General features: G+C 38.2%; 1 long non-coding RNA gene and 1 other non-coding gene across 2 annotated transcripts in view; one reads left to right on the top strand and one right to left on the bottom strand.

Moving 5' to 3' along the window:
* Window positions 1-6,718, bottom strand: part of LOC113633371 (uncharacterized) — a 158,502-nt gene extending 151,784 nt beyond the window's left edge. Inside the window, exons 1-2 of the long non-coding RNA XR_003438160.1 lie at window positions 6,587-6,718; window positions 3,697-3,849 (exon numbers count right to left, since the gene is read on the bottom strand). This is a non-coding gene — a long non-coding RNA (uncharacterized LOC113633371). The remainder of the gene's footprint in view (window positions 1-3,696; window positions 3,850-6,586) is intronic.
* Window positions 3,689-3,852, top strand: LOC113605383 (U1 spliceosomal RNA). The gene has a single exon (XR_003427187.1). It is a non-coding gene; the product is annotated as a U1 spliceosomal RNA (small nuclear RNA).
* Window positions 6,719-13,668: the final 6,950 nt, after the last annotated feature.

The following is a 13,668-nucleotide window of genomic DNA, read 5'->3' as shown; positions in this document are numbered from 1 at the left end:
TTCTCCTCAAGTGAACAGTTCAGCAAGTAGAAACTGTTCAGACTCTTCAGGACTCTTAAGGATACAAAAGGCAACGTTTCCAGTGGTCTAGTTGGGCCAGTACTCTTGTGTTTTGCTCAGCAACCTAACTAACCTTGAAAGAGCATTTTACAAATGGCTGGCAGACCCATTTTAACTTCTTAGCAGTCATATCTTTGCAGTGAAGGTTTTGAGGGATATTATCCACTCAGTCTGTCCAGAGTCATCTGATCGTCACCTGCAGCTGACCACAAAATCAACTCATAAATACGCATTCCCTGTGTGATCAGAAGCAGCATAGCTGAGTGTGGTTAAGGGTACACACTCAGGGACCTTAGACTGAATCCTGACTCTGTTACATACTCTTTATGCCTCTGGATGAATCTGTAAATTAGGAACACTGATAGTACCAGCCTCAGAGGGTTGTTGTGAAGATAAAGCAAGTGTGTACATGTAATAATTGCTTAGAATATTTGTCACATAAAAAGCTCTAAATAAGTGTAGTTACTATTATTATCTTTTTTAAAAAACCTACCCTATTCCTCCACAAATTGGACAATAGCAGCCCTGCTCTGCATTGTCATGGAGCCCTGAAACAAGTCCAACCTCCCCTCACACTGAAAGTAACAAAGGTCAGCCAGAGATGCACAAAGTCACATGCAACAATTGCTCAGAATCCTGTGTCTTGTTCTCAAGAAGCTGCTCCTTTGAGCTGAGCTCTGTCTGGCCTCAAACTCGCGGTTCTTCAACCAGAGCTGGATCTAGCCACTGGCCCTTGGGGTTGTGTTTGTATTGTGTCTTCTTAAAAATCTAATTAAAAATTGCTCACAGACTCTGCTGTGGCTTGCCCTCTGGCTCTCCAGGCCTGTGTTACCTCAAGTAGAATTCTTAACAGTGGTTCCTCAGAACTCAGCCAGGACAGTCTACCATTACCAACAACCCACTCCCACACCCTCCCCCCCGCCGCCCCGCCCAGTCCACCAAAAATGGGAAGGAGTTAAGGGAAAGGGGAGAATTCTGACCATGCAGGTAGCAAATGACTCACAAAGAACGGTAAAGAATGGCTTGCAGAGCCTGCTGCAGATTCCCTAGTCTAACTGTAATCACAACCAACCTTAGAGTTGACATTTACTTGTCAGAAAAAATCAAAACAAAATAAAAAAACCTTCCAAGAAGCCCTAGGGATGGACTGGTATTTTTAAAGAGTGGATACACAATTAGATAAAAAAATGGCTTGTTTCCTTGGGTTACAACCCCTGGGTTAGATTTTCTAGGATTTTCCTCACTATGAGAGTGGTAAAAAGCTTGACCACATGGGCTTAGGAGAAAGTTCCAAGATGGCAAAAAGCTCTAAGGTGATACCAACTCTGCTGTAGCCAAGGCCTACAGCCAGAGGATCAAAAGGAGTTCCCATATCTTAGTCCAGCTCACCAAGGGTCAAAGCTCAATAATGAGAGTGTACATTCCTCTCTGAGAACCTTCCTCATGAACCTGCAGCAGTGGTAGGTCTCATGAAGAAGTTGAGGGTTTTGAATCTCAGCTAACACAATTTTCAGACATTGCTATTGTTCGAAAGTTTGGCGTTTCATCCATTTGGTCCATGGACAGTTTGCTCAGGGAGCCATCTCATTTCCTGAGATGATAAAACCTCATGATTGGAAACTACCTAAAGGTACACTACTGGATGTAGTGAATGGACTACTGGTCCATTCACTCTGTTGGCAGCAGCTGCTAAATTCTAGCATTACAAGTCAAGGCCGCATTATTTAACACTGTTCTTAAAGATTTTCACAGAGGCTCTCCCTGGCCTGATGTGTCAATGGGGAGGTGTTCAGTTAGCATTGTGTGGGGCTGTATAAAATATATCCAAGAAGGAAGACCCAGTGTAAGTTACAAATCTATAAATCCAATTATGACCAACGCTGTGTATGCCAATTTCACAATTAATACTTTACACTTAATTTTGGAATTTTGTGTCTGAGTCTCTAAAACCATTTTCCTGCTTAAAATATTTTCTTTTGTCAATGCCTTGAAAAAATGGCCTAAGCATGTTTCATTCTGAGTTTATTCTTAACTTTCTAATATTTTGCCAAGGGACCAGCCTTTTGGACATTGAATGAGAGTTTTGTCCGTAATTCATACCATACCATTCTATTATACTTAGGTCCAAATAATTTTTAAGCATTAGGATCCCTCCTGGCTGAATCTAAAATTCACCCATAAAATCTAGATGCCTAGAAAAATTGAGAAGTAAGAATTATAACCTAGCAACACTATACATCTTGATTGTCGCATACTATCATACCTCACACAAATTGGCCCAATATGTAACACCCATTCCAAGATGTCTCAGGTAAATGTGATAAGGACAGGTGGTAACCTAATTAGAATTTAGAAACGAACTGGCTGGATATTAGATTTTACTTCATAATGGACAAGGGAAACACAAAAGAAAGATTTAGCTAAACGTTAACTAAAAATGATAAGGCTTCAGAGGATGGCAATCATCCAATGTTCTCACTCAGTCCAAGGTTAAATTAGAAGTAGACAGTTAATAAGTGCTTTGGTTTCTTCAGGGAATATTTTCTCCAATAGGATTCTTGGCTGAAGTGACATTCCTAATGTTTTTTCCTAAGGTCACTCTCATTGCTAACTTTATAAAAACAAATTTGTTAAAACCAAGTCTTTGAACTCTGAAAATTAATACAGTTTTATAAAAAAGATGACTGCTTACATAGATTCTCCACAGGAAGCTTCCTCCTAGAACTGTTATTTACATGGAACAAGTTAAGACTTCACATATAATGAAACTATTTTACCATTAAATAAAGCTATATTATTAATAACCAAGGTACCAGAACTGTCCGTTCATAAAAGGCACATTCCTTTACACCTTCTCTTTACACAAAATCAAAGTACAAAAAGTTAGGGATGAATTACCTGTCACCTCAGTTGGAATTAGAACTCTTTTAATTTTTTTAATTGTGATAGTGCCAAGACTTAAAGCCCCTGTCATAAGAGACAGACCATGATGAAACTGAAGACAAAATATTTGGGGAAATCTGGCTTGGCCAAGATTATGTAATGGCAACTAAATATCTATGAGGGCCTGATTTAAAATGAGGCTAAACACAGAAATCCTGAGTACTGAATGGACCTCTTCACCTGTTTGTCCGAAATATAACTCATATGAACATATCCCAAATGGAATCCATTATTTTTCCTCCATTATATTTTGTATAACTCTGCTCTTCTTTTGGCTCAGTTATAAAGGTGTTACCAACTAAAATATACATGGGAATTCAGCATACAATAAATGTACACTTCCAGTCAGTAAGAAAATGTGTGTTATTAAGTGAATGGTGTCAGAAAATAATAAACCATTTGAAGAAAAAAGAAAACAAAATTGGATATCAATATTGAACACACTCCTTAAATTACTAAAGGCTAAAAAGAATTAAAAAGGAAACACGGGATATTTCTATTACCATATAATGGAAATGGTATTTATACAAAAGACATGCAACTCAAACTGTACTAAATTTTTAGTGGTCAATAGAATGACACTGAAAAATTATATCCAGCACATTTGAAATAAATTATTTTTCATCTTTAAGTCTTTAATAAAAGTCTTGATCTATAATCCCTCAAGAAAAGAAATAGGCAAATAATACTTACCTGGCGGGGGAGATACCATGATCACGAAGGTGGTTTCCTCAGGGCGAGGCTTATCCATTGCACTCCGGATGTGCTGACCCCTGCGATTTCCCCAAATGGGGGAAACTCAACTGCATAATTTGTGGTAGTGGGGGACTGCGCTCGCACCCTCCCCTGATAAAAAAAAAAATAGGCAAATAGTATGAACAAAGAGGTTACACACAGACACACACATACCTATAAATAGATTATAAATATATAAAACATGCTCAAACACCTTTGTAATTACATAAGTGCAAATTTTAAGAGGATACTATTTTTTACTTAATAGTCTACTTAAATCAGTCTGATTATAGAGTTTTGAGAAATCAGGGCCACCCTATTTCACGTGTTGCACAACTCCAGGAGCAACTGTTTCTGTAGGATTGTGTGTTGCACATTTTAGAAGCCATGCAGAAAACAGGTCATCACAAGCACTCACTGTTAATGACACTGTACATGAATACAGATTCATGTTTTACATACTCTAACTTTAGAACTAGCATTTCATCTCTGGGAAAGTATCTCACTCACAGCCACTGAGAACAGCCTTGCAGGCTAACACACGGCCCAACTTCAGGCAGTTCCATTCCCATAGATTACGGTGTGAATGACACCGCCAAAGGAGTTAGGTAAATAAGTGGGCCCTGACTTGGATAGCTTCTCACACATGTGTGCAAAGACATATATGCAAGGATGTTCATAGAATAACCAGAAAACTGGAGGAAAAATGTCATCCAGTAAGGAATTACATTACTCTTGGTACATATACAGAATAGTATAAGAGGCAGCCATTAGAAGAATGAAGAATCACTCTATAGATGATGATTTGGGGAGATCCCTAAGGTATGTTTTTAATTTAAAAAGCAAAATTCAGAGCACTGCAAATACATGCTCTGATTTGTATTTTTTTGGGGTGTGTGTGTGTGTGTGTGTGTGTGTGTGTGTGTGTGTGATACTAATTGTATCACCATGGCAACAGTCTGCCTAATTCTGCCTCTGCCTCTTCATTTTCTTACACTAGCCCTCAACTTTCAAATCTTCATATGTCCCTGGTATAAACAGGCATGAGCCTCATCGTGAAATAATAACCATGCTTTACTTTCTCTCCTATTCTACTGATATATGTGTAGAGTATCTTTCAGATTTAAAATCAAAACCTCTCCTCTAAACAAGAGCTAACTGATCAGGTGGATTGAATCTACCTCTGGTGGTACAATCTTACAAAAAATGCTTTTCCCCTGAAGGGTAATGATTTTGCAGCTTGTGGTAGGCTGAAAATATGCCCTCCTCCCTCAAGATATATCCACTTCCTAATCCCTAACCTGTGAATATTACTTTATATTAAAAAATAAGGGCAAAAGATATGATTAAGTTAAGGATATTGAAAGGTGAACCTTATCCTGGATTATAGCCAGGTGGGCCCTAAATACCATCACAATGTCCTTATAAGGGAGAACAGCATCCTACAGTTGTATAGAAAGCAGAATTTGTAAACAAAAGTCTTGGACATCTAAACAAAATGTTGAAGGTGTGACCTAGTTTCTTCTTGCTGCTCATGATTAAATGAGAGAGGAAAGAGATAAAGAAATAACTGTTAAACAAAAAGAAACCAGAACTTGATGATTTGAGAAATTCTCAGCCTATCCAAAATGCAAATGATGCCAAAATTAGGAGATTCACTGTTAGGAGAGCATGCCCTGGAGAGAAGTCTAAAGATACAGTTGGACAACCTCTAGCTAAAGAGATTAGGTGTGTGACTCATGGATCTACTCAATCATCTCAAGGAAGCCAGGAATTAAGATGGGATTATCCGAGAAAGATCTGTGGAGGGCCCTCTTATTTAATGATGTGAATATCTATAACACACAGGAGACCCACAAAGTTTTTAAGAATGTTACCTCAGGAGAAACACTGTCAGTTTGGACAGAAAGAGAGATAAAACAACATGAAAAAAGTCTGCTGGACTCCCTAAATTCTGCAAACAGGAAACATGCTTATAAATCTACTCAGCTACAAAAGTGTGCTAACCTTCAAGGAAAAGGAAGAATGACTTTGAAGGGTGGAGACATGGATGCAAAGGGGTACAGAGCTGAGTGACAGAGGATTATTCCTAGGACTAGAAACCTGATATTTGTCTTGCAGGATTTGGAACTTGCTTAGAACTGGTAACCCCTTTATTCCTTCCACTTTCATTCTTTGGGAATGAGCATGTCTATAACTGTTATAGTATACCTGTCTTCAAATTGAATTTTGGAAGTAGATAGCTTGTTTTCTGGTCTCACACACAGATAGATGGAGATAAATTTTGCCCCAGGAGGAATCATGCCCGACTGTCACCTATACTTGATTTAGATTATTTACAGGATGCGATCTGGGGCTTTTGAGCTAATGTTCTTTAGATGAAATTTTGGACTTGAGTGGTTACTAAAATGAGTTAAGACTTTTGAAGATGTTGGAATGGGCTGGCTGTATTTTGCATGTGGGACAGAGATGAAACTTTGGCAGCCAGAAAGAAAATTGTGGCAAACTGAAAAAATGAAACCCCAAAGATACATTCACTTTCTGATCCTTGAATATATGAATATTACCTTATATGGCAAAAAAGTGAATATTATATTTTATGGCAAAAATATGATGAAGTTAAGGGTCTTTAGAGACAGGGATTATCTTGGATTATCCAGGTGTGCCCTAATTACAAGTGGTGTCCTTATAAAAGAGAGTGGTGTCCTTATAAGGAGAGATATCAGTCACAGACACACAGGAGAGGAGGCAATATGATCACAGAGGCAGAGACTGGAGTGATGTAGCTACAAGTAAAAGAATGACAACAATCACCAGAATCTGGAAGAGACAAATAAGGGATTCTCACCTTGAGCCTCAATAGGAAATGTGCTCCTGCTGATATCTTAATTTTTGGACTTCTGGCCTCCAGAACTATGAGAGAAATAAATTCTCATTGTTTTAAGCCATCCAGTTTGTAGAAATTTCTTACAGCAGCCCCAGGAAACTAACATAGAGTAAATAACAAAGAGTGTGGATTTAATTAATTTTATTATTAGAATGTAGAAAGCACTTAAGAAGAAGAAACCATATTTAAAACACTGTTCTTCACTCTAACAAACTATCCTTCCTGATATTCTGGCAAGTAGAAACTGATAAAAAGTTTACAACCTGTTGCTGGTCATGGCAAGGAACATAATTGCCTACAGACTACAATGATTGAATATCAAATTTTTCCTTTCCTTTTGCTCCCAGGCAATGATATCAAAGGAAGATTTGCAGAAACACCTTTACTAAGTTAAAATTTATTACCATGTTCCTGGATTTTAGAAAGAACAAAGACAGGGTTCAGCTGTAGAGAAAATACTTTTATGATTTCCAGTCATTTGATCTTGGCAAAGGCACTTTCCTTTTATGAATCTCCATTTCCTCATATTAAAATGGGGATGGTGAATTAATCTCATGGGGTGGTTGTAAGGTTTATATTATAACAAAAGTGACACATAACAGGCACCCAAAAATATCATTAGTCCTATCATAAAGTGCATAAGAACCTTATAATTCATCCCTTTTTGCTTTGACCTCTAGGAGGCTCAGAAAAAAATTTAATGTTTGTTATAGTAACTCATTAACCTGAATGATTAGTATATGGTGGTTTATTTTTCTATCAATATTTTAAATTTTCTGTTAATTTTAACAACTTTATTGTATATTTTATTATCATAAGCTGCTATCTGGAAACAGATTTGATAGTTATAATTAATAAATGATAAATTATGATCTGTTCATACTGTCTGTAAAGATGCCTGTTTATATTTCCTAACCTGTGCTTATTTGCTTTGGTGGCTAAGTGGGGGACTCAGAGCATTTAGCAGAGAGAAATGTTTGCTCTCTTCAAACAATTATCCAGGGGAATTACTTCCACCTTGGGAAAGGACATCTTCCTTTAGTATGAACATGTTTAGAAATGTAGCAAGGCCATGGCTACTCTCTATGCATGGAAGAAAAACCTTAGCCAGGAAACACTGAAGAGCTGCTTGTGGGCATGTAATGCTTAGAATAAGTATCAGAAATATGTGTGAGAGAGAAATAAAGTTTGTATTCTAAATATCAGTAAGCCGAGTAAAATTTGACATTTAAATCTCAAAAATTAATTTCCAAAATATGCAAACAGCTCATACAACTCAATGACAAAAAATCAAACAAGCCAATAAAAAAATGAGAAGACCTAAATAGACATTTCTCCAAAGAAGGCATATAGATGGCCAACAGGCACATGAAAAGATGTTCAACATCACTAATTATTAGAGAAATGAAAATCAAAACTACAATGAGGTACCACCTCACACAGGTCAGAATGGTCATCATTAGAAAGTCTACAAATAACAAATGCTGGAGAGGGTGTGGAGAAAAGGGAACCCTCCTAACACTATTGGTGGGAATGTAAATTGGTGCAGCCACTATGGAGAACAGTATGGAGGTTCCTTAAAAAACTAAGAATGGAGTTGCTATATGATCCAGCAATCCCACTCCTGGGCATATATCCAGACAAAACTATAATTCAAAAAGATACATGCACCCCAATGTTCATAGCAGCACTATTTACAATAGCCAAGATGTGGAAGCAACCTAAGTGTCCATTGACAGATGAATGGATAAAGAAGGTATGGTATGTATACACAATGGAATATTACTCAGCCATTAAAAAGAATGAAATAATGCCATTTGCAGCAACATGGATTGACCTAGACATTATCATACGAAGTGAAGTAAGTCAGAAAGAGAAGGATGAATACCATATGATATTATTTATATGTGGAATCTCAAATATGGCACAAAATGAACCTATTTACAAAAGAGAAACAGACTCACAGATATAGAAAACAAATTTATGATTACCAAAGGGGATAGGGGGTGGGGGAGGGATAAATTAGGAGTTTGGGTTTAGCAGATACAAGTTACTATATATAAAACACATAAACAACAAAGTCCTACTGTATATCACAGAGAACTAGATTCAATATCCTATAATAAACCCCAATGGAAAAGAATATGAAAAAGAATACATATAAACTGAATCACTTTGCTGTATACCAGAAACTAACACAACATTGTAAATAACTTCAATAACTTCAAAATACTTCAATATTTTAAAATCTCCAAAATTACAGGATATATTTCCACTGCACGCATTCCACGTAAGACTAACCCTCCCCAGCCTTCAGGCCTCCCCTGGGAGGAGTGAAAGGGAGGGACAAAGAATTCTTCCACAGGCTTCTATAAAGACTATGCCTCCTTCCAACCACTTGTCCTTCCCAGTCTCCCACCATCTGGATAATTCTTTTTATGCCCTCCATTCCTGTAATGTTAGACACTTGAGAATATCTAGGATTCCCAAGTCACCCTTCAAGCCCTAGAATCAAATCCACATATGGCTCTGTACACTCTCCAATTTTCTGACCCTTGACACCCTCCCAATGCCTTCTGGAACTTTAGTATCAGTCATCAATAAAACACTCAAATTCTTCTGAAGATTTTCTTCAGAAGGTTCACCTTTTTGCTCTAATGGAAATCTGACCCCCACTGAAGACTCTCTCTTTGGTCCCTCTAAAGTGACAGCTGTTTCCTTTCCCACCCCCTTCTACCATGGGCCCTGGAAATGGGCTGAGTCATCTTTGCTCCTCATGCTGCTTCCAGACCACTCTCTTTCCAATCTTTCTTTAGAACCCCAGCTTTTTATGTAGTGTCATCAAACTATACCACCCACCACTTCACAGTTTATACCCCTCATTCTGGATGACTTTAACTACTGGATTGCTATCACACTCTTCAAATACTAGCCACATTTTGGTGCTTTGAATACCTACATTCCAAGACTCTGGACTCTCAGATCATTTACCCCTCATCTGTAATGTCCTGGAAGTTGTACCTTGTCCTCCACACTTCAGCCAGTCATTCCCATGCTCACACCTACACTTTGTCATAATCAAGAACTAACTACAACCCTCCATCAACTCAGTTTCAAGCTCCCCAAATTCTTACTGCATCTACCTAAATAAATTCCTTCTACCTTGCTATAATGCCCTGACTCCAGTAATTCTTCAGCCCTGCTAGAACCTCCAGTCCACTGATTCTAACTCCTTTTCATAGGACCTCACCACTTCTGCTTGATACGTATCTCGTTTTGGCTTCAAGACTGCATGTTCTGACTTGAGAGAACTGACTTGAATTGCTTCTCTGCCTTCTTTGCTCATTCTTCATTTCCCCAATCTCTTATTACTGGAATCTCAGAACTCAATCTTGTATCCTTAATTTTCTCCAGACTTTAGTGATTTTAATACCATATATGCATTGAAGACTCCCCCAAATTTTTACCTACCATGTACAGTACAATCCAGGCAGCTCCTCTGAACCCCAGACTCATGTATCTAATGTCTACTTAGCATCTCCACTTGGATGACAGTCTTGTGGAACTCATGCCCACAACTAAACTCTTGATCTTCATGTACCATCTCCTTTCCATTGTCTTCCCCATCTCAATTAATGACAACTCTTATCGTTCCAGTTACTTAGGCCAATAACCTTGAAGTCATCCTTCACTCTTTTCTTTTTCTATCTAAATTTAATCTGGATGGCTCTGCCTTCAAAATCCAAAATCTGACATTTTCTTATCATTCCCAGCACTATCATCCTGGTTCAAGGTGATCATATTTTGTTTTGATGATTACAATTGACCCCTAACTGCTCTCCCTCTTGTGTGTGTGTATGTGTGTGTGTGTGTGTGTGTGTGTGTGTGTGTATTTTGGCCACACCGAGTGGCATGTGGGATGCTTCCCCGACCAGGGACCGAACCCTGGCCTCTGCAGTGAAAGCACCAAATCCTAACCATTAGGCCACCAGGGAACTCCCACTGCTCTCCCTCTTTATTCTCAGCATAGAGAAATAAAATATATTTTTTAAATAGAAATTATGTTTATTCATTATATTTTCAAACCCCTCTTGTATCTTATTCCTGCCCCCTGGTACTCCTTATCCCTCTTTCTCTGCTTTATTTTTCTCCATATCATTTATCACCATTCACTATATATATTACATATTTTACTTACGCATTCTGTATATTGTCTGTCTCTCTCCAGTAGAGTGTAAACTCCCCAAATGCAGAGATTTTGTCTGTTTTGGTCACAGCGCTAGACACATAGTAGGTGATTCTCGGTCAACCTCTTTTGAATGAATGAATCATATCATGATGGCTGTCTATATTAGTTAGCTCAAACTGCCATAACAAAATATCACAGAATGTGTTACTTAAACAACAGAATTTTATTTTCTCACAGTTCTGGAGACTGGAAGTCCAAGATTATGGTGCCAGGGTTGGTTTCTGGTGAGGTCTTTCTTCCTGGCTTGTAGACAACTGCCTTCTCACTGTGTTCTTACATGGCTTTTCCTCTGTGATTACATGGAAAGGGAGAGATCTCTGCTGTCTCTTCCTCTTCTGATAAGGACAGCAATCCTATCAGATTAGGGCCCCACCTTTACGACTTTATTTAAACTTAATTACTTCCCTAAAGGACTGCAGCATGAATTTGAAGGGCACCCAATTTAATCCCTAACACTGTCCAAGAGGAAAAGCTAGTGCTTGGAGAAACTTCAAGTTCTAAAAGGAGGTGCCTTGCAGTGTCAACCCTGTTAATAACTGACACCCATATGCAGCTTCTCAGTTAATGTGCCACCAAGTTTCTATTCCTACTTGTAGATCTCCTCCACCACCTGGACCAACCTTCATCCTTCATCCCTTCCAGTACTCAGTACTTTCATTGGCTTGTTTGCATCAGTGTTATCTATACACAGGGAAGAAATATCTATAGGTATAAACTGATTAGTACTAAACTCTAAGTCTTAAGTGTTGTTCACTGCTGTATTCCCAACCTCACCTAGTGGCAGGCATGTAGTCAGTCCTCATTAAGGATTTATGAAATGAATGATCTTGTAGAGCAGAACCAGGTCCTTTACCCTTGTGCTTCTCAACTTGGGGCAGGCAGCACACTGGTGTTTGCCCCATGTGCTTGTGCTTGCAAGAAGACATGGGATAAGCATGTGCACCTCTTTAAAGCACAAATTTGACTTGATTATAAGTCATTTAAAACATGTCATGGGGGGAGGGATAAATCAGGAGCTTAGGATGAACACACACACATTACTATATATAAGATAGATAACCAACAAGGACCTACTGTATAGCATAGGAAACTCTACTCAATATTCTGTAATAACCTATATGAGGAAAGAATCTAAAAAAGAATGAATATATGTATAACTGAATCACTTTGCTGTACACCTGAAACTAACACAACATTGTAAATCAACCATACTCCAGTAAAATTTAAAAAAAAAAAACATGTCGTAATGTTAAAGCCAACTTTGGTCTATGGCAGAAAAAGAAAGCAAAGTTCACGTAAATGTTGAGGCTAAGATGGTTTCCTCAGGCACCACTCTCTCACCTTCCCCAAGGATCTATTTAACTCTGGGTTTTCCCACAAAATACTAAGTGCTACCAGTTACCAGAGAGAAAATGCAGAAGACACTTAAACCTATTCACAGATTCATACAGAGAAATGTAAGTCCAAGTTCAAGGATGACTATTATGAACTCATATGGAGATTGTTTCCATTGCTTTCTCTTAAAAGCACAACAAAGAGAATTAGACCATATATAGGAACCATACAAATGCAGCCTTAAAGAGACAATAGGGCTTCCCTGGTGGCACAATGGTTGAGAGTCCGCCTGCTGATGCAGGGGACGTGGGTTCGTGCCCTGGTCCGGGGGGATCCCACATGCCGCGGAGCGGCTGGGCCCGTGAGCCATGGCCGCTGAGCCTGAGCGTTCGGAGCCTGTGCTCTGCAACAGGAGAGGCCACAACAGTGAGAGTCCTGCGAACCGCAAAAAAAAAAAAAAAAAAAATGCCATTGGTAATTTGATAGGGATTGCATTGCATCTGTAGATTGCTGTAGGTAGTATAGCCATTTTCACAATGTTGATTCTTCCAACAACATGGTACACCTCTCTATCTGTTTGTATCATCTTTAATTTATTTCATCAGTGTCTTATAGTTTTCCACATACAGGTCTTTTGCCTCCCTAGGTAGGTTTATGCCTAGGTATTTTATTCTTTTTGTTGCAATGGTAAATGGGAGTGTTTCCTTAAATTCTCTTTCAGATTTTTCATCATTAGTGTATAGAAATGCAAGAGATTTCTGTGCATTAATTTAGTATCCTGCAACTTTAGCAAATTCATTGATTAGCTCTAGTAATTTTCTGGTGGCGTCTTTAGGATTCTCTATGTATAGTATCATGTCATCTGCAAACAGTGACAGTTTTACTTCTTCTTTTCCAATTTTTATTCCTTTTATTTCTTTTTCTTCTCTGATTGCCATGGCTAGGACTTCCAAAACTATGGTGAATAACAGTGGTGAGAGTGGACATCCTTGTCTTGTTCCTGATCTTAGACGAAATGCTTTCAGTTTTTCACCATTGAGAAGGATGTTGCTGTGGGTTTGTCATATATGGCCTTTATTATGTTGAGGTAGGTTCCCTCTATGCCCACTTTCTGGAGACTTTTTATCATAAATGGTGTTGACTTTTTTCAAAAGCTTTTTCTGCATCTACTGAGATGATCATATGGTTTTTCTTCTTCAATTTATTAATATAGTGTATCACATTGATTGATTTGCATATATTGATAATCCTTGCATCTACAGGATAAATCCCACTTGATAATGGTGTATGATTCTTTTAATGTGTTGTTGGATTCTGTTTGCTAGTATTTTGTTGAGGATTATTGCATCTATATTTGTCAGTGATATTGGTCTGTAATTTTCTTTTTTTGTAGTATCTTTGTCTGGTTTTGGTATCAGGGTGATAGTGGCCTCATAGAATGAGTTTGGGAGTATTCCTT

The sequence above is a fragment of the Aethalodelphis obliquidens genome, unplaced genomic scaffold, assembly GCF_003676395.1.
Source record: "Aethalodelphis obliquidens isolate GAN/ISIS:26980383/991018 unplaced genomic scaffold, ASM367639v1 scaffold2, whole genome shotgun sequence".
NCBI lineage: Eukaryota > Metazoa > Chordata > Mammalia > Artiodactyla > Delphinidae > Aethalodelphis > Aethalodelphis obliquidens.
This window is presented reverse-complemented; position numbering and strand designations above follow the sequence as displayed.